Source organism: Macaca nemestrina, chromosome 2 (assembly GCF_043159975.1).
Source record: "Macaca nemestrina isolate mMacNem1 chromosome 2, mMacNem.hap1, whole genome shotgun sequence".
NCBI classification, from domain to species: domain Eukaryota; kingdom Metazoa; phylum Chordata; class Mammalia; order Primates; family Cercopithecidae; genus Macaca; species Macaca nemestrina.
The window spans coordinates 45283387-45305555 of NC_092126.1; the positions used below are offsets into that span (position 1 = coordinate 45283387).

At 36.0% G+C, this 22169-nt stretch overlaps 2 protein-coding genes across 7 annotated transcripts in view; one reads left to right on the plus strand and one right to left on the minus strand.

The window, feature by feature from the left end:
- LOC105470001 (transient receptor potential cation channel subfamily C member 1) overlaps positions 1 to 22169 on the plus strand; it is an 81920-nt gene that overhangs the window by 28083 nt on the left and 31668 nt on the right. The gene's annotated exons all lie outside the window — the stretch shown is intronic.
- Positions 8238 to 22169, minus strand: part of LOC105470002 (procollagen C-endopeptidase enhancer 2) — a 135808-nt gene continuing 121876 nt past the window's right edge. Inside the window, exon 10 of the transcript XR_011619769.1 lies at positions 8238 to 10807. The gene's annotated coding sequence lies outside the window, so the exon portion shown is untranslated. The remainder of the gene's footprint in view (positions 10808 to 22169) is intronic.

Consider the following 22169-nt stretch of genomic DNA (forward strand, 5'->3'; position numbering starts at 1 on the left):
CTGGCCAACTTGGTGAAACCTCGTCTCTACTAAAAGTACAAAAATTAGCTGGGCGTGGTGGTATGCCTCTGTAGTCCCAGCTACCCGGGAGGCTGAGGCAGGAGAATCACTTGAACCTGGGAGGTGGAGGTCACAGTGAGCTGAGATTGCGCCATTGCACTAAAGCATGGGCGACAGAGTGAGATTCTGTCTCAAAAGAAAAAAAATTAGTAAAAAGAGAAATAGCAAGGTTTCTCAGAATTTGAAGAGCCAATATATTAGCAATAAGAAAGTGAGATGGCTGGACACGGTGGCTCACACCTATAATCCTAGCATTTTGGGAGGCCGAGGCTGGTGAATCACTTGAGTCCAGGAATTCCAGACCATCCTGGGCCACATGGCTAGACCTTGTCTTTACAAAAATAGCCAGATGAGTTGGCTTGCACCTGTGGTCCCAGCTATGCAGGAGGCTGAGGTGGGAGGATTGCCTGTGCCCAGGAGGTTGAGGCTACAGTAAGCTGTGATTGCACCACCGTATTCTAGCTGCAGTAAGCTGTGATTGCACCACTGCACTCTAGCCTAGCCTAAGTGACAGAGCGAGACTCCGTCTCAAAAAAAAAAAAAAAAGACAACTAGTTTTTAAATTTTAGAGATGGTGTAGTTTCAGGGTAATATTTCCTAATGGGCCAGGGAAGGGTAGTGAACCATTGTAGTTTAGAAAAACATTTTCAGTGATATAATAGCTGTGATTTGGTTTTAGTCTCAATATTTGATGTATTTTGAAATTTCAAATAACTTTAAAGGAGGAGTCTTTATTTGTTATCTATTAGTGGAAGACAAAAATTTTAAACAACTTGAGAAACACCGGAATTGGGAAAGATAGCAAAGAAATGAATTGCCAGTTAAATTTAATTTGCAGAAGAGTTTTGTTTAACTTGCATAGTGTTTTTTATAATTTTGAATTTGAATGCCAGTAAGCCCTGTGTACACTCAGCTTTATTCATATTATTACCAACATCACTCCTGAAGGCAAATGAATTTGTAAAACTTGGCTTAGTATCTACCAAGAAAGTAGGATGTTGGCTGGGGTCATCTTAGGAATATGGAATTCTTCTGGCATAGTGGGAGAAAATGGCTTGGGAGAGAGACTGCTTAGTGCCACAGTCCTCAATGAATATACAAGAGTGACACGGAGGTAGGAAATGACAGTGATGATGATGAAGGAGTATTGGAATAATGGAATGGAATGAATCTCCAAAAAGAGTGCTTTTGATATGAGAATGAATGAATAATATAGCCTGTAAGATTCAGGTATTATGACATTATGCTTCTGTATTGCCAGAATCTCTAAAGGGAAGTATTGTTCAATCCCAATTTTTCTTTTCATTTCTAGAGCTAGCCACTGTTACTAGTTTGGTATTCTATACATGTTCCTTAATGGTTAATATTGCCATTGGTTAGAAATGTTGAGTCTTGCTGGGCGCAGTGGCTCATGCCTGTAATCCCAGCAGTTTGGGAAGCTGAAGGAGGTGGATCACCTGAGGTCAGGAGTTCAAGACCAGCTTGGCCAACATGGTGAAAACCCATCAGTACTACAAATAAAAAAAAATTAGCTGGGCGTGGTGGTGGGCACCTGTAATCCCAGCTACTTGGGAGGCTGAGGCAGGAGAATAACTTAAACCTGGGAGGCAGAGGTTGCAGTGAGCCAAGATTGCACCATTGCACTCCAGCCTGGGCAACAAGAGGGAAACTCCATCTAAAAAAGAAAGAAAGAAATGTGACTCTTCGCTACAGTGTTAGATTGGCAACTAGTCTCATCAATGGCTTAGTTACATGTTAGAAATCCCCTCTCCCAGTTTCTGCCTATACAGAATTCCATTCATGTTTCCTTTCCTTTTTTTATTAAGTTTGCCTGCCTATTACTAATCTTGCCTCATTTACTCCAGTTCTTTTTATAGTTGCCCAAATATTTAGGTTGAACCATATGAAATTCATATTTTAAAAGCACTTTAGACATAGGGAATTATATATTTCCATATTTTTATATTGGTGTCGATGAAACCAAAACCCCAGAAAGTTACACAGAACATAATCACCTAACTCCATAGGGCCTCAAAAAAGGCTTTTTTTAACAGTGTGGAAATGGATGATTTGCAGTATGTTTAAAGTGTGTAACTATTACCATAATCTAATATTCTAACATTTCTATCATTGGAAAAAGTTCTCTCTTGCCTGTTCATTCATGGTCAATCCTTGCTTCCATCCCAAACTCCATGCAACCACTGATTTTTCTATTTCTGTAGTCTTTTCTTTACTAGAAATGTCATATAAATGGAATCATAAAATATCTTGACTTATGTCTCTGGCTTTCACTTATCATAATATTTTTGAGGTCCATCCATATTGTTTCATATGTCGGTAATTCATTTTAAAAATTGTTGAGTAGTATTCCATTGTGTGGATATAGTACCACCTTTTATTTATCTGTTCACTAGTTGCTCAACATTTGAGTTGTTTCCAGTTTTTGGCAGTGAACATTCACTTACAAGTCTTTGTGTGGACATGTTTTTATTTTTGTTGGGTAGACCCCAGGAATTGAATTTCTGGGTGTGTTTAACTTTTTAAGTAGTTGTCAAACTGTTCCCCAAAGTGGTTGGAAACAGTTTTACATTTTTACTAGTAAAGTATGATGGTTCTAATTCCGCCACATACTCATTGAAACTTGATATTGTTAGTCTTTTTTATCTTAGTCATTTTAGCAGAAGTGTAGTGGTTTCTTACTGTGTTTTTAAAAAATTTTTTATTTGTTTCTTGTTGAGGTAAAATATATGTCTATAATTTACCATCTTTACCATTTTTAAGTGTACAGTTCAGTGGTAATAAATACATGAATATTATTTTCTTTCCCCTTCATCCATCCCATTCCTTCCTGGCCTCTGGTAACCACCAGTCTACTCTCTATCTTCATGAGATCTACTGTTTTTAGCTCTGAAATATAAGTGAGAACATGTGAAATTTGTCTTTCTGTGCTTGGCTTATTTCACTTAGCATAATGGCCTCAGGTTCCATCCATGTTGCTGCAAATTACAGGATTTCATTCTTTTCAATGGCTGAATAATATTCCATTATGTATATAAACCATGTTTTTAAAATCCATTCATCCATTGATGGGTATTTAGGTTGAGTCCATATCTTGACTATTGTGTACAATGTTGCAATAAACATGGGAATGCAGATGTTTCTTGGATATATTGATTTCCTTTCTTTTGTATATATATATCTAATAGTGGAATTGCTGGATCATATGGTAGTTCTTTTTTTTAAAAAAAAGGTTAAAATAATCCCAAAGGATTATAAAGCATTCTACTATAAAGACACATTCACACATATGCTTATTGCAGCACTATTCACAATAGCAAAGACTAGGACCCAACCCAAATGCCCATCAGTGATAGACTGGATAAAGAAAATGTGGCACATATACACCATGAAATACTATGCAGTCATAAAAAAGAATGAGTTCATGTCCTTTGCAGGGACATGAATGAAGCTGGAAACCAGCATTCTCAGCAAACTAACACAGGAACAGAAAACCAAACACTGCATGTCCTCACTCATAAGTGGGAGCTGAACAATAAGAACACATGGACACAGAGGAACATCACACACTGGGGCCTATTGGGGGATGGGGGGCAAGGGGAGGGATAGCATTAGGGCAAATACCTAATGCATGCGGGGCTTAAAACCTAGATGACAGGTTGATTGGTGCAGCAAACCACCATGGCACATGTATACCTATGTAATAATCCTGCACGTTCTGCACATGTAGCCCAGAACTTAAAAGTATAATAATTTTTTAAAAAGTTTTGTGGGTATATAGTACATATATGTATTTATTGGGTACATGGGATTTTTGATACTGGCATGCAATGTGTAATAATCATGTCATGGAAAATGGGGTATCCATCCCCTCAAGCATTTATCCTTTGTGTTGCAAACAATCCAATTATACTCTTTTATCATGTACAATAATAAATGTAGAATTAAATTATGGACTATAGTCACCTTATTGTGCTATCAAATACTAGGTCTTTTTTCTTCTAAATTTTTTTGTACCCATTAAGCACCCACCTTCTCTTAACACCCCCACTACCCTCGTATGGTAATTCTATTTTTAGTTTTTTAAGAACCTCCATACTGTTCTCCATAGTGGCTATAATTATTTACATTTCCACCAGCAGTGTGTGAGAGTTCCCCTTTGTCCACATCTTTGCTTGCATTTGTTATTGCGTGCCATTCTGATACCATCTATTTTAACTGGAGTGAGATGATACTGCATTGTGATTTTGATTTGCATTTCTCTGGTGATTTGTGATGTTGAGCATTTTTTCATGTACTTGTTGGTCATTCGTATGTTTTCTTTTAAGAAATATCCATTCAGATCTTTTGCCCATTGTAAAATCAGATTATTTATTTTTGGTTTTTTGCTACTCTGTTGTTTGAGCTCCTTACATATTCTGGTTATTAATCTCTTGTCAGATGGATAGTTTGCAAATATAGTCTCCCATTCTATGAGTTAGCTCTTCACTTTTGTTTTCTTTGCTTAGTGGAAGTGTTTTAGCTTAATGTAATCTCAGTTGTCTATTTTTGCTTTGGTTATCTGTACTTTTTTTTTCCTTTTTAAAAAATTATACTTTAAGTTCTAGGGTACATGTGCACAACATGCAGGTTTGTTACATGTGCCATGTTGGTGTGCCACACCCGTTAACTCGTCATTTACATTAGGTATATCTCCTAATGCTATCCCTCCCCCCCTCCCCACCCCACAACAGGCCCTGGTGTGTGATGTTCCCCACCCTGTGTCCAAGTGTTCTCATTGTTCAGTTCCCACCTATGAGTGAGAACATGCAGTGTTTGGTTTTCTGTCCTTGTGATATTTGCTCAGAATGATGGTTTCCAGCTTCATCCATGTCCCTGCAAAGGACATGAACTCATCCTTTTTTATGGCTGCATAGTATTCCATGGTGTATTCTTGCCACATTTTCTTTATCCAGTCTATCACTGATGGACATTTGGGTTGGTTCCAAGTCTTTGCTATTGTGAATAGTGCCGCAATAAACATACATGTGCATGTGTCTTTATAGTAGCATGATTTATATTTCTTTGGGTATATATCCAGTAATGGGATTGCTGGGTCAAATGGTATTTCTAGTTCTAGATCCTTGAGGAATTGCCACACTGTCTTCCACAATGGTTGAACTAGTTTACACTTCCACCAACAGCGTAAAAGCATTCCTATTTCTCCATATCCTCTCCAGCATCTGGTTTCCTAACCTTTTAATGATCACCATTCTAACTGATATGAGATGCTATCTCACTGTGGTTTTGATTTGCATTTATCTGATGACCAGTGATGATGAGCATTTTTTCATGTGTCTGCTGGCTGCATAATGTCTTATTTTGAGAAGTGTCTGTTCATATCCTTTGCCCACTTTTTGATGGGGTTGTGTTGACTTTTTCTTGTAAATTTAAGTTTTTTGTAGATTCTGGATATTAGCCTTTTGTCAGATGGGTAGATTGTAAAAATTTTCTCCCATTCTGTAGGTTGTCTGTTCACTCTGAGGGTAGTTTCTTTTGCTGTGCAGAAGCTCTTTAGTTTAATTAGATCCCATTTGTCAATTTTGGCTTTTGTTGCCATTGCTTTTGGTATTTTAGTCATGAAGTCCTTGTCTATGCCTGTGTCCTGAATGGTATTGCCTAGGTTTTCTTCTAGGGTTTTTATGATTTTAGGTCTAACATTTAAGTTTTTAATCCATCTTGAATTAATTTTTGTCTAAGGTGTAAGGAAGGAAGTCTCGCTCTGTTGCCCAGGCTGGAGTGCAGTGGCGCTATCTCGGCTCACTGCAAGCTCCACCTTCTGGGTTCATGCCATTCTCCTGCCCCAGCCTCCCAAGTAGCTGGGACTACAGGCGCCTGCCACCACACCAGCTAATTTTTTGTGTTTTTAGTAGAGACGGAGTTTCACTGTGTTAGCCAGGATGGTCTCGATCTCCTGACCTCATGATCCACCTGCCTCGGCCTCCCAAAGTGTTGGGATTACAGGCCTGAGCCACCATGCCCGGCCTTGTCTGTGCTTTTGAGGTCTTACACACAAAAAATCTTTGCCCAGACCGGTGTCCTGAAGAGTTTCCCCAGTGTTTAATTTGAGGTCTTATACTTAAGTTTTTAATCCGTTTTGATTTGATTTTTGTGTATTGTGAGAGATTGGGGTCTAGTTTCGTTTCATTCTTCCACATATCCAGCTTTCCCAGCACCATTTATTAAAAAGACTATCCTTTCCCCAAAATATGTTCTTGGCACCTTTGTCAAAGATGAGCTGGTCGTAATACATGGACTTGTATCTGGGTGTGTTCCATTGGTCTATGTGTCTGTATTGATGCCAGTACCATGCTGTTTGGGTTACTATAGCTGTGTGGTATATTTTGAGGTCAGGTAATGTGATGCTTCCAGCTTTGTTCTTTTTGCTTAGGATTACTTTGCTATTTGGAATCTTTTGTGGTTTAATATAAAGTTTAGTATTATTTTTTCTGTTTCTCTGTGAATGTCATTGGTATTTTGATAAGGATTGCATTGAATCTCAAAATTACTTTGGGTAGTATTGTCATTTTAACAATATTCTTCCAGTATGTGAACATGGAATACCTTGCCATTTTTTGGTGACCTCTTCTATTTTTTCATCAGAGTTTTATGGTCTTCCTTGCCTAGATCTTCCACTTCTTTGGTTAGATTAATTCTTAGTTTTCTTGGTTTTATTTTTTTGTAACCAATGTAAATGGGATTGCTTTTTTGATTTCTTTTTCAGATTGTTATTTGACATATATAAATGTTATTGACATTGTATGCTGATTTTTGTATCCTGCAACTTTACTGAATTTTTTTTTTTTTATCACTTCTAATAGTTTTTTGGTGGCGTATTTAGGGTTTTTTTGATGTAAGATCATGTCATCTGAGAACAAGGCTAATATGACTTCTTCCTTTCCAATTTGGATACTCTTTATTTCTTTCTCTTGCTTAATTGCTGTGGCCAGGACTTCCAGTATTATGTTGAATAACAGTGGGAAAGTGGGCATCATCGTCTTGTTCCAGTCTTTAGAGGAAAGGCCTTCAATTTTTCCCTGTTGGCTTTTATTATTTTGCAGTATGTTCCTCCTATACCTGTTTTGATGAGGGTTTTTTGTTGTTGTTGTTGTTGTTGTTATAAAGGGATGTTGAATCTTATTGAGTGCTTTTCTGGCATCCATTGAAATAATTATATGGTTTTTGTTATTGATTCTGTTAATGTGATGTATCATGTTTATTGATACACATATGTTGAATCATCCTTTCATCCTTGGGATGAATCCCACTTGATCATGACAAGTGATCTTTTTAATGTGTTGTTGAATTTATTATATCAATAAATCAAAGTATATTGGCCTGTAGTTTTCTTTTTTTGTTGGTTCCTTGTATGGTTTTGGTATCAGGGTAATGCTAGCCTCTTTGAATGAGTTTAGAAGCATTCCCTCCTTTTCAATATTTTTAAAGAGTTTGAGTAGGATTGGTACTAGTTTTCTTTAAATTTTCGGTAGTATACAGCAGTGAATCCATCAGGTCTTGGGAACTTCTTTGATGGGAAACTTTTTACTATGGCTTTGATCTTGTTATTCTTTACTGGTTTGTTGAGGTTTTCTGTTTCTTCATGGCTCAATCATGGTAGGTTGTATGTGTCCAGGAATCTAACCATTTTTTCTAGGTTTTCCTATTTGTTTTGTATATAGTAGTATATAATATTATTTAATGATTCTTTGTATTTCTAAGGTTTCAGTTGTTATATCTCCTTTTTCATTTCTAATTTTTTTATTTGGATCTCTTTCAGTCTAGCTAAAGGTTTGTTGATTTTGTTTATCTTTTCAAAAAATCAGTTTTTCATTTCATTGATCTTCTGTGGTTTTTGTTTTTGTTTTTTTGAGACAGGGTCTCACAGCACGTGCCACCACATCTGTCTAATTATTGCATTTTTTGTACAGATGGGGTTTTACCATGTTGGCCAGGGTGGTCTTGAACTCCTGGACTCAAGTGATCTGCCTGCCTTGGCCTCCCAAAGTGCGAGGATTACAGGTATGAGCCACCATGCCTGGCCTCTTCTGTATTTTTTAAAATTTCAATTTCATTTATTTCTGCTTTGATCTTTATTTCTCCTCTGCTAATTTTGGGTTTGGTTTATTCTTGATTTTTTTTTTTTTTTTTTTTTTGGACAGAGCCTCACTCTGTACCCAGGCTGGAGTGCAATGGCATGATTTTGGCTCACTGCAACCTCCACCTCCCAGGTTGAAGCAATTCTCCCACCTCAGCCTCCCGACTAGCTGGGACTACAGGTGTGTGCCACCATGCTGGCTAATTTTTGTATTTTTAGTAGAGACGGGGTTTCACCATGTTGGCCAGACTGCTCTTGAACTCCTGACCTCAAGTGATCCACCCATCGTGGCCTCCCAAAGTGCTGGGATTACAGGCGTGAGCCACCATGCCCAGACTGTTCTTGATTTTCTAGTTCCTCAAGGTGCATCATTAGATTATTTGAACTCTTTCTACTTTTCTAGAATGGGAATTTATTGCTGTAACCTTCCCTCTCAGTACTGCTTTTGCTCTGTCTCATAGATTTTGGTATGTTGTATTCCCACGTTCATTTGTTTCAAGAAATTTTAAATTTTTCTTCTTAATTTCTTCATTGACCCATTGGTGATTGAAGAGCATGTTATTTAATTTCTATGTGTTTGTGTATTTTCCAAATTCCTTTTGTTATTGATTTCTAGTTTTATTCCATATGGTCAGAAAAGATACTTGATGTGATTTGTATTTTTCTGAATTTGTTTAGACTTGTTTTGTAGCCTAAGATATGGTCTGTTCTGGAAAATGTTTCATGTGCTGGTGAAAATAATGTATATTCTGTAGCAATAGGGTGAAATGTTCCGTAACTGTCAGTTAGGCCTATTAGATCTAGTACGTAGTTTGATTTTACTCTTTCTTTGTTGATTTTCTGTCTAGATGATTTGTCTATTACTAGAGTGGCATGTTAAAGTCCCCTACTATTACTGTATTGTAGACCCAACACTGGACCCCCCCATGTATATAAAGCAAGCGTTAACTTTATATACTTGGGGGCTCCAGTGTTGGGTTCATAGGTATTCGTAATTGTTATATCTTCTTGTGGAATTGCCACCTTTATCATTATATAGTGACCTCTTGGTCTTTTTTTAGTCTTTGTAGTCTATTTTATCTGATATAAGTATAGATACTCCTGATCTTTTTTAGTTTTCAGTTACATGGAATATCTTTCACTTTCAGTTTCAGTCTATGTGTATCTTTTAAGTGAAATGGATTCCTTGAAGGCAGCATATAGTTGGGTCTTATTTCTTTATCCATTAAGCCACACTGTGCCTTTTAATTGGACAATTGAGACCATTTATATTCAGTGTGATTATAAATAAGTATGGACTTAATGCTACCATTTTATTGCTTGTTTTCTCCTTGTTTTGAGACTTCTCTTATCCTTTCTTTGTTTCTTATTGTCTTCCTTTGTAGTTAAGTGATTATCTCTGGTAGTATATTTTAATTTATTGATGTTTATTTTTAATGGATATTTATAGGTTTCATACTATCATTACCATGATTCTTGCAAAAAACATCTTATAAATATAACAAATTATTGCACTCCAGCCTAGGCAATAGAGTGAGACTCCGTCTCATTCATATATATATATATATATATATATATATATAAAAAACAGATTAATTTAAAGAGATGACACTTATCTTAGATCACAGACAAAAGAATGGAAACAAAGGCAAAAAAAATTCTACACTTTAACTGCATCTCCCAACATTTTCCCTTTTAGTTGTCAACTGATATATTTTTATATTACCTATTTCTTAACAGGTTGCTGTAGCTATTATTGTTTTTGATAAACTTGTCTTGGAGGCTTCACACTAGAGATGTGAATGGATTATATACCATAAATACAGTAATAGATTATTCTGTGTTTGTCTGTATACTTACTTTTACCAATGGTTTTTATACCTTGAACATTTTTTCTTTTGCACACCAGTGTTTTGTATTTTCTTCCAGATTGAAGAACTCCCTTTAGCATTTTTTGCAAGGTGAGTCTGGTGGTGGTGAATTGTCTCAGCTTTCATTTGTCTGGGAAAGACTTTATCTCTACTTCTTATTTAAATAACAGTTTTTTTGTGGATACAAAATACTTGGATGGCAGGGCTTTTTTTCCCTTTGGGCACTTTGAAAATGCCATTCCACTCCTTCCTGCCTGCATGGTTTCATTGAGAAGTCTGTTTCCAGATGAATTGGGGCTTCTTTATATGTTATTTGCTTCTTTTCTGTAGCTGATTTTAGGGTATTCTCTTTGTCACTGACCTTTGTGAGTTTGATTATTATATGTCATATATGGATTGAATCTGTTTGGTGGTCTAAGACCTTCCTGTACATGGATATTTATATCTTTCTCAAATGTTGGGAAGTTTTATGTTGTTATTTCTTTGAATAAGTTATTTATCCCTTGTTCTTGATCTGCTCCTTCTTAAACACAGGAATTCTTATATTTGATCTTTTGAGGTACTCTTCTATATCTTATAGGCAGTCTTTGTTCCTTTTTGTTCTTTTGTCTTTTTTCTCCACTGAATGTGTATTTTCAAACAACTGATCTTCAAGCAGAATTTCTATACATCAACATTGTTCAAGCTGAGGGCCAAATCAAGAATGCAGTCCTATTTATAATAGCTGGAAAAAGAATAAAATATGTAAGAATACAACTAACTCAGAAGGTTAAAAAAAGTCTCTACAATGAAAACTACAAAACATTACTGAAAAAAATCAGAGACAACACAAACAAATGGAAAAACATTCCATGCTCATGGATAGGAAGAATTAATAGTGTTAAAATGGCCATGCTACCCAAAGCAATTTACAGATTCGGTGCTATTCTTGTCAAACTACCAACATCATTTTTCACAGACTTAGAAAAAAACTATTTTAAAATTCATATGGAGCCAAAAAAGAACTGAAAAGTTAAAGCAATCTTAAACAAAAACAACAAAGTTGGAGTCATCACATTACCTGACTTCAAACTATACCACAAGGCTACTGTAACCAAAACAACATGGTACAGCACAAAAACAGACACATAGACCAATGGAACAGAATAGAGAATCCAGAAATAAAGCTGCACCCCCACCATGTGATCTTTGACAAAGTAAACAGAAATAAGCAATGAGGCAAAAGGCTTCCTATTCAATAAATAGTGCTTGGAATAACTGGCTATCCATATGCAGAAGAATGAAACTGGACCTATCACCATATAAAAAAATTAAGGTGGATTAAAGTCCTCAAATGTAATTTCAACACAAACAAAAATTGACAGGTGGAACCTAATTAAACTGAAGAGCTTCTGCACAACAAAAGAAACTATCAAGGGAATAAACAGATGACCTATAGAATGAGAGAAAATATTTGCAAAGTATGCATCTGACAAAGATCTAATATCCACAACCTATAAAGAACTTAAAACAAATAACCCCATTAAAAAGTGGGCAAAGGACATGAACACTTTTCAAAAGAAGACATACATGTGACCAACAAGCATATGAAAAAAAGGCTCAATATCACTGATCATTAGGGAAATGCAAATCAAATCTACAATGAGATGCCATCTCCTACCAGTCAGAATGTCTATTAAAAAGTAAAAAAATAACAGATGCTGGCAAGGTTATGGAGAAAAAGGAACGCTTATATGTCTATATTTACATCAATATAACTCTGTACTGATTACTATAGCTTTACATAAGTTTGAAAATCAATTACTGTGTGATAGTTAATACTAAATGTCAACTCAATTGGATTGAAGGATACAAAGTATTGATCCTGGGTGTGTCTGTGAGGGTGTTGCCAAAGGGGATTAACATTTGAGTCAGTGGACTAGGAAAGGCAGACCCACCCTTAATCTGGGTGGGCACAATCTAATCAGCTGCCAGCGTGGCTAGAATATAAGCAGGCAGAAAAATGTGAAAAGAGAGACTGGCCTAGCCTCCCAGCTTACATCTTTTTTTTTTTTGAAATGGAGTCTCACTGTGTCACCCAGACTGGAGTGCAGTGTTGTGATCTCAGCTCACTGCAACTTCCACATCCCGGGTTCAAGCCATCTTTCTGCCTCATCCTCCTGGGTAGATAGGACTACAGGCATGTACCACCACGCCTGGCTAATTTTTGTATTTTTAGTATGGCTAGGCTGGTCTCAAACTTCTGATCTCAGGTGATTCACCCACCTCAGCCTCCCAAAGTGCTAGGATTACAGGTATGAGCCACCGCACCTGGCCTCAGCCTACATTTTTCCCCATGCTGGATGCCCTCAAACATTGGACTCCAAGTTCTTCAGTTTCGGAACTCAGACTGGCTCTCCTTGCTCCTCAGCCTGCAGACGGCCTATTGTGGGACCTTGTGGTCCTGTGAGGTAATACTTAATAAACTCTCCTTTATATATATCTATTCCATTAGTTCTGTCCCTCTAGAGAACCCTAATACACACTGTAAGTACTCCATTTTAAAATCTTTTTCTTGAAAATTTCATGTATTCTGTGTCCTTTAAATTTCCAAATGAGGTTTGAAATCAGTTGTCAATTTTTACAAAAACATCTGCTTAGATTTTTGAGAGAGACTGTGTTGAATCATTTAGGCAGAAATGCCATCTTAAAAATACTGGATTATCCAAGCATTGAACATGGTGTATCTCTCCATTTAATAGGTTTCATTTAATTTCTCTCAGCAATATTTTGTAGTCCCCAGTGTACAGGTCTTGTGCTTCTTTATTTTTACTACTTATTCCTAAGTATTTTATACTTTTTGATACTATTATACAATAATTATTTTCTTAATTTTATTTTCACTGTTCATAGCTAACTTTAAAAGTTCAAAGCTAACTTAAAAATATGTTTAGATCTTTCCCATTTTAAAATTGAGTTGCTTTCTTATGGTTGAATTTTTAAAATATTTAGAGTCCTTTGTCCAGTATGTTATTTGCAAATATTTTCTCCCAGTGTGTGGGTTGCCTTCTCATTCTCATGATCCATGGAGTATTTTAAAACGTGCTGTTTTACTTTCACATATTAGGGAGTTTCCTAGATTTCCTTTTTTTGGTGATTTCTACTTTAATTCTGTTGTGGTTAGAGATTATACTTTATTTTTAATGATATCTTTGTTGAGATATCATTTATATATCATAAGTATACATTTCAGCTCTTAGGATATTCACAAAGTTGTGCATCACTTCAAAAAGAAACCCTATATTCATTAGCAGTCACTCTCCCAGCTGGTGGCAACTACTAAATCTACTTTCTGTCCCTACGGATGTACCTGTTCTGGATATTTCACATGAATGACATCTTTTGGTTGCTTAATGGATATTTGCATATCTTTATTAGATATATGTCTGTTCACATTGTTTTCCTAGTTTTTAATTGGTTATCTGATTTTTTTATAGATGAATTGTGTGTGTGTGTGGTTTTTTTGTTTTTTTGTTTGTTTGTTTTACTTTTCTGATGGTATCCTTTGAAGAATAAAAGTTTTAAATTTTGATGGAGTCCAGTTGATCTTCTTTTTTCTTCTTTTGGTCATTTGCATATTGGTGTCATAGCTAAGAAGCCATTGCTTAATTTGGAGAATGTACTTTGTATGATTTTTATGCCTTTTTAATGTGTTAAGAGTAGGTCCATGGCTCAGCATATGGTCTAAAATGGAAATGTTCTATGTACTCTTGAAATAATATACATTCTGCTGTTTTAGGGAAATGTTCTATAAATTTCAGTTTGGTCATATTGTTTCATAGTGTTGTTTAAATATTACCTATCCCTACCAGTTTTCTATCAATTTCTGGGAAAAGAGTATTAAAAATTCTAACTACAATTGCTCCAGTATCTTTTTCTGTGTCAGTTTTTGCTTTGTATATTTTCAGGCTCTATTGTTAGGTACATACACATTTATACTTGCTATATATTCCTTCTGCTATTAATTTATCCATTCTAATTCTCTCATGGTTACTAATTACATGGCACTTTTTCCGACCCTTTATTTTCAATGTGTTTGTTTTTCTTAATTTAAATAGTCTTTTTTGGAGAGTGTACTATTGGATATTGCTTTTTATCTACTTTGACAGTTTTTGACTTTTGATTGTTTAGTTCACTCACATGTAATGTAATTTTTGGTATGACATTTATTTTTTTTTATTTTGCCATTTGCTTTCTATATTTCTCATGTATTTTTGTTATTCCTCTGTTCCTCCTTTGGTGTTTTCTTTGTGTTAAAAAAAAGTATACCTTTTTGTTTCCTCTTTTTTTTTAGCTATTTAATAATTTTTTCTTTTAGAGATAATAGTATATATCTTTAGTGTATTACAATCTATTTCAACTTCATATCGACTTAAAATGTAACAACTTTGCTGCCCATTTTCTTTGTGCTATTATTTTCACATATATTACATCTAAATATGTTATAAACACAATAATGCAGTATTATAATTATTCCTTTAAACAATCTTACACTCTTAGAAATGCAAGAAAAAAATATTCATATATAGAGTCTTCTGTATTTATCCACATTACTACTATTTCTGTTCCTCTTCATTTTTTCTTGTGGATTCCAGTTACCATTTCCTTTCAGCTTTAGCATTCTCAGTATGGCAAGTCTACTATCTGAAAATTCTGTTAGTATTTATGTGGGAAAATTTTTATTTCACCTTCACTTTTTGAGCTTTATTGAGATAGAATTCACATACCATACAATTCACCCATTTAAAATATATAATTTAGTGTTTTTTCATATTATCTATAGGTATGTAAAATTATCACCACAGTCCATTTTAGAACATTTTTATCACCTTATAAAGAACCCTCATACCCTTTGCTCTTTTTTGTCCCTGTTTTAAGGTAGAAAGTCATGTTACTGATTTGAGATCTTCTTTCTATTTTTAAAACATTTTTATTTTTGAGATGGGGTCTTTCAATGTTGCGCAGGCTGGTCTTGAACTACTGGCCTCAAGCAGTCTTCCCACCTTAGCTGCCGAAAGTATTGGGATTTTAGCCATAAGCCACTGTGTCTGGCCTCCTCTTTCTCAATATAGGTATTTTCCTCTCAGCACTGCTTTAGCTAAACCCCATAATTTGTTATATGGCGTGTCTTCATTTTATTTCATCTCAGTTTTTTATTTTCCTTCTATATTAAACCCATTAATTATTTAAGAGTGTGTTGTTAATTTCCACATATTGTGGGTTTTTAAAATAACTTTCTTGTTACTGATTTCTAATTTATTCCATTGTGGTTGGAGAACATACTTTGTGTTATTTCTGTCCTTTTAAATGTATTGAAGTTTTTTTTTCCCTTATGGTGTAGCATATAGTCTAATCTGGAGAATGTTTTATGTAGACTTGAGAAGAGTATATAATCTGCCTTTGTTTGATAGAGTGTTCTGTAGATGTCTGTTACATCTAGTTCATTTATAATGTTGTTTAAGTCTTCCATTTCCTTATTGATCTTTTGCCTCGTTGTTCTCTCCATCATTGAAGGTAGGATATTAAAGTCTCCAACTGTTGTTGTTCAGTTATCTGTTTCTCCATTTCTGTCTGTTTTTCCTTAATGTATTATGGTGCTCTGTTGTTAGTTGCATATATATTTATGGATGTTGTATGTTCTTTTTTTTTTTTTTTTTTTTTTTTTTTGTGACAGAGTCTCACTCTGTCACCCAGGCTGGAATGCAGTGGTGCAGTCTTGGCTACTGGTTTCCTTTTGCCTCAGCCTCCTGAGTCACCAGGACTACAGGCATGCACCACCATGTCTGGCTAATTTTTGTCTTTTTAGTAGAGATGGAGTTTCACAATGTTGGCCAGGCTGGTCTTGAACTCCTGACCTCAAGTGATCTGCCCGCCTCAGCCTCCCAAATTGCTGGGATTACAGGCATGAGCCACTGTGCCCAACCATATAGATGTTGTATCTTCCTGATGGATTGACCCTGTTATTCTTATAAGGTATCCCTCTTTATTTCTAGTAACTTTTTTTATTTAAAGTCTGATATTACCATAGCCACTAAAGTTTTCCTGTTGTTGCTGTTTGCATTATACATCTTTTTCCAGCTTTTAGTTTTAATCTATTTGTGTCCTTGAAGCTAAAGTCTGTCTTCTGTAGACAACATATAATTGGATTTTTAAAAAATCTAGTCTGACAGCTGCTGCCTTTTGATTGGATTGTTTAAGCTGTTCACATTTAATGTTATTGATAGTTGGATTTATGCCTTCCATTTTACTTGTTTTCTGTGTCTACTTTTTGTTTGTTATGTGTTTCATGTCTTGTTTTGTTCCTGTTTCTTCATTAGTGTTGTCTTTTGCATTGAGTATATTTTCTAACGTGATTTATTAGACTGTTTGCATTGTTATAAAAGCATACCTGAGGCTAGGTAGTTTATAAAGAAAAGAGGTTTATTTGGCTCGTGATTCTGCAGGTTGTACAAGAAGCATAGTGCCAGCATCTGCTTCTGTTAAGGACCTTAGGAAGCCTCCAATCATGGTAGAAGGCTAAGGGAGAGCATGCATGTCACAGAGCAAGAGAAAAAGAACAAGAGAGAGAGAAGGTGGTGCCAGGCTCTTTTTAAAAATCAGATATTGTGGGAATGAATACAGCGAGAACTCACTTATTACTGCAAGGATGGCACCAAGCTGATCATGAGGGATCCAGCTCCATGACTCAAACATCTCCAACAAAGCCCCACCTCCAACATTGAGGATCAAATTTCAACATGAGGTTTGGAGGGAACAGATACCCAAACTATATCATGCAGCATTTTTATTAATGACTTTTTCACTAAATTTTTTGAGCTTTCTTTTTTAAACTGGTTTCTCTAGGGCTTGTCATATACATTGTAACTTGTCAAAGTCAGTGTTAGATTTTTTTTTTTTTTTTTTTTGTAGAGATGGGGTTTTGCCATGCTGCCCAGGCTGGTCTCGAACTCCTGGACTCAAGCAGTCCACCCACCAGCCTTCCAAAGTGCTAGGATTACAGGTTGTGAGCCACTGTGCCCAGCAGCTTCGGTTTTATACTAGCTTAATACCAATAACGTATAAAAATGTTACTCCTATACATCTGTATTTTCTTTCCTTTCTCATAATGACATTTTTGTTATATATACTATATCTATTAATATTACTAACCCAAGAAAACATTGTTATAATTGATTACCATCTCATCATTTTCTTAGCTCATTACAACTTTGGCCCCACCTACCTACTATATGCTGTTATTGTAAAATATTTACACCAAATGTAAATAGAAATATATTACATTTCTGTATGTTATAGGCCAAACATTACTTTCTGTTCTATAAATATTATTCTATATAATTGCTTTTTAAATCACTTGCTTTCAGCCTGATGAACTTGCTTTTATGTTTATTGTAAGGCAGTTCTGGTAGCAATATATCTTGTGAGTTTTTGTTTATCTAGTAAAGTTTTTATTTTTCCTTTAGTTTTGAATATTCACTTTGCTGGATTTAGGATTTATGATTAACAATTTTTAAATTTCTTTGAGTACTTTGAATATGTTACCTCACTGCCTTCTGGCATCTGTTTCTACTGAGAAGTCAGCTGTTAATATTATTTGGGTTCCCTTGTAAGTGACCTGATAATTTTCTCTTGTTGTTTCCAAGATTTTGTCTTTGACTTTCATGATGTTTCTGTTTGTGGGTCTCTGCATTTATCCTACTTGGAGTTTTTTGAGCTTCCTGGATGTGTTCATTGTTTTTCAAGATATTTGGGAAGTTGTTAGCTATTATTTCTTTGAATATTTTTCTTTTCCTTTTTCTTTTCTTCGTATGGCACTTCCATTATAAGTATGTTGGTATGCTTAATGGTATTCTGCATCTCTCTTAGGCTCTGTTCATTTTTCTTAATTATTTCTTCTCTTTGTTCTTCAGCTTGCATAATCTGTATATCTTCAAGTTTGCTAATTCTTTCTTCTGCCAGTTCACAGCTACTGTTGAGCCCTGTGTTAGTTTTCTGGGGCTCCCATAATGAGGTACCACAAAGTAGCTTAAAAAACAAATTTTGTGGCTGGGTGCCGTGGCTCACTCTTGTAATCCCAGCACTTCTGGAGGCTAAGGCAGGTGAATCATCTGAGTTCAGGAGTTCGAGACCAGCCTGGCCAATATGGTGAAACTAAAAATACAAAAAAGTTAGCCGGGCATGGTGGCGTACACCTGTAGTCCCAGCTACTCAAGAGGCTGAGGCAGGAGAATCGCTTGAACCCAGGAGGTGGAGGCTGCAGTGAGCTGAGATCGTGCCACTGTACTCCAGCCTGGGTGACAGAGACTCCATCTCAAAAAAAAAAAAGACAAATTTTGTTTTCTTTTGTTTTACAGTTTGGGAACCTAGAAGTCAGAAATGAAGATATTGGCAAGGTTGATCTTATGAGGGTTATGAAGGAAGGATCTGTTCTAGGCCTCTCTCCTTTGTTGTAGTTGGCTGTCTTCATGTTCACATGACATGCTCCCTGTTTGCGTGCCTGTCTCCACATTTCCCTCTTTTATAAAGACACTAGTCATATTAGATTTAGACCTACCTTGATGTTCTCATTGTATCTTAATTTCCTTTTTAAAGACTCCATCTCCAAATAAAGTTATATTTTGATATACTGGTAGACAGAACTTCAGCAGATGAAATTTGGAGGGATACAATTCAACCCTTAGCAAGCCTCTCTAGTGAATTTCTAATTTCAGTCATTGTACTTTTTAATTCCATAATTTCCATTGTATTCTTTTTTTTTTTTTTTTTTTTTGAGATGGAGTCTTGCTCTGTCGCCCATGCTGGAGTGCGGTGGCGCAATCTTAGCTCACGGCAACCTTCATCTCCCAGGTTCAAGCAATTCTCCTGTCCCAGGGAAAAAAAAAAATCTGCCTGCAGAGTAACCAGATGTCAGATTTAAGAGAAAAAGATTTCAAACTAGCCATTATAAATATGCTCACAGTACTAAAAGGACAGCATGATTGCGGAAGTAAAGCAGGGTAAGAGGACAATGTCACATCAAATAGAGAATATCCATAAAGGGAGAAATAATGAAAAGGAACACAGGCCGGGTGCAGTGGCTCATGCCTGTATCCCAGCATCCTGACATCTGGTCACTCTGCAGGCAGCTTTTTTTTTTTTTCCTTCCTGGGGTATGGGTCATACTTTTCCATTTCTTTGCATGTCCCTTAATTTTTTTGTTGGAAACGGGGCATTCTAGATAATATGGCAGCAACTCTGTGTGCTAGTCCCCACCCACCCTCTTTCCTGGGGCTTGTTATTATTATTTGTTTAGTTTTTTAGTGATGGATTGGATTGTTTTAATGAAGTCTGTCCCCGCCCCCATCTCCCCCATAGTGGTAAACCTCTAATGTTGCTCCTCAGGGAGGCACCTTTTTCTTGAACATCTAGTATTTCTTTGTTTGAAAACTGGACAGTTTCATGTGTATTACAGCAACTCTGCATACTTTTTTCCTGTTTTGTTGTTTATTTATATATATATACACACACATATATATATATGTGTGTGTGTATATATATATTTAGACGGAGTCTTGCTCTGTCACCCAGGCTGGAGTGCAGTGGCGCGATCTCAGCTCACTGGAAGATCCGCATCCTGGGTTCACGCCATTCTCCTGCCTCAGCCTCCTGAGTAGCTGGGACTACAGGCACCCGCCACCACACCAGCTAATTTTTTTTCCTTTTTTTTTTTGTATTTTTAGTAAAGACGGTATTTCACTATGGTCTCGATCTCCTGACCTCGTGATCCGCCCGCCTCGTCCTCCCAAAGTGCTGGGATTACAGGCGTGAGCCACCGCCCCTGGCCTGGCCTGTTTTTTATATTTTTTACATTACTTGCCTAGCCTACAGAATTTGTCTCCTTGTGGTGTACACTTATTGATGTCTATGCTTTGTGTTTTATTCTCATTTTCATTTTTTAGGTTTGATTCCTAAGGACTCTTTTAGTGTCTACATATGTCAGCCAAATAATTGGGCTGAGGTTGTGCTAATAATGCACCTTGGGCCCATAAAGTTTCTACTGTCTGCTGATCAATCTGTGGGTTAGTTAGGGAATGCATTTGAAGTCGTGGGCATTTATTAATTTTTCCTTGGTCTTTTCTTTTTACCAACGCTCTGATGTTCTCCACACGTATGTAATTTTCTAGTCAGCCAGGAATTTGTGGAGACCTTATGTGAATCCATTTATAGCTTTCTTATTTCCAGGTTCTCCCTGTTAAGTTTCTGGTTGGTCCACTGCTTGCCTCAGCTTGGTTTGCAGCCTCAGTCTTGCAAAACTGCAGGTTTTCTCTGTCCATGTCCACCAAGTTCATTACTTTCAGCCAGCAGGTTTATAGGCTTTTGCCTCTCATTGAATTGATTTTGTCACCCTGGCATAAAACTACAAGTATACCAGCTACAAGCTGGCAAAACTACAAACCTCACTGACTGAACTGGGGGCAGGGGTGATGGAGGCAGTTCTAGGCAAGGCCATTCCTGCCTGAAACACTGGCAGTTTTTCAACAATCAACAGTTCTCAATAAACAGTTTCCAGTGGCCTGAAGTGGTTGATCTTTTTGAATAATTTTGTTCAGTTTTATGTATTTTTTTTTGTGGAGGATAATTACTGACCTCTTCATACTGTTATTATTTTAATGGTGTTTTGAGTACCAAAATTGATAGATTTTATGAAGAAGTGGCTTCATTATTTGTCAGATTATATCTAAATGCTTTCCACACGATGGTGCTTCATTATAGTGTGAAACAAATGATTACCAATCTTTTCATTCCACCATTATTGGAAGTTACTCTTGCTGTGCATTTTGTGATTAATCCTTACTGTATTTTGAGACATGATAAAGTAGGTTAATACAAAAGTCTGTTTTTGAAACAGTGTGATAAAATTAATTAATGTAGACATATTGTTGGAAACAGAAGGTAAGTTGCATAATTACATATTTTTTTTTTCTCAGTTTTTTGACAGTATAGTATAGGCAAATACCTCTTCAGAAATCCTTACTTAATATACTTATTAATTGAATAAGTAGATCATAACTGAATTTCATAAATATTGTTTTCTTAAAAATGTATTATATGGGATTACTTTTGTATCTAAGTAAGACATTAAACCTATAAGCTAAATAAGGAATATATCAATAAATTTGTTTAAATGAAGATTTGGAATTTCCATATAGAAAAATTCATTACAACAAAGTAGAAAGATAAACAATAAACTAGATTAAAAGTATTTAAGTCACCTGTAATCCCAGCACTTTGGGAGGCCGAGGTGGGTGGATCACTTGATCCTAGGAGTTGGAGACTAGCCTGGGCAATATGGCGAAACTCTGTCTCTACTAAAAATACAAAACTTAGCCAGGTGTGGTGGCACACACCTGTAATCGCAGCTACTCAGGAGGCTGAGGCAGGAGAATTGCTTGAACCCAGGAAGCAGAGGATGCAGTGAGCAAAGATTGCGCCACTGCACTCCAGCCTGGGTAACTGAGTTGAGAGTCTGTCTCAAAAAAAAAAAAAAGAAAGAAAAGTATTTGAATCACTTTTGATTGGACAGTGGGCTAATTTCTTTGATAATGAAGAGATCTTAGAAATTGACTAAAAGAAAGATAAATAATCATTACAAAAAATGGGCCAAAGAATATGAACAGGCAAGTTACAGAGGAAGAAGTATAAATGAGTATTACACATGAAAAGATGCTCAGGCATCTAAATAAATTCATTTTAAACCACCTACAAAAATTATATTTTCTGTTAGATTGAAATAGTAATACCCAGTATTAATGAAGCTGTTGAAGAAAATGAGCTCTCCTTGTTATTACTGCTTTGGAAACATCTATCAGAATTTAAAATACAAATGCCATATTACCCAGAAATTGAAAGTGCACAAAAGATATGCAAACTGAAGCATATTCATTGCTGCATTTTTTATAGCAGAAAAAATGTAGAAGCAACCTAAATGTTCATTAATGGAGAGCTTATAGACCTCCGTCCAGTTGTATGAGATGAATCTGTATGTGGTGACATAGAAAGAGGTTCAT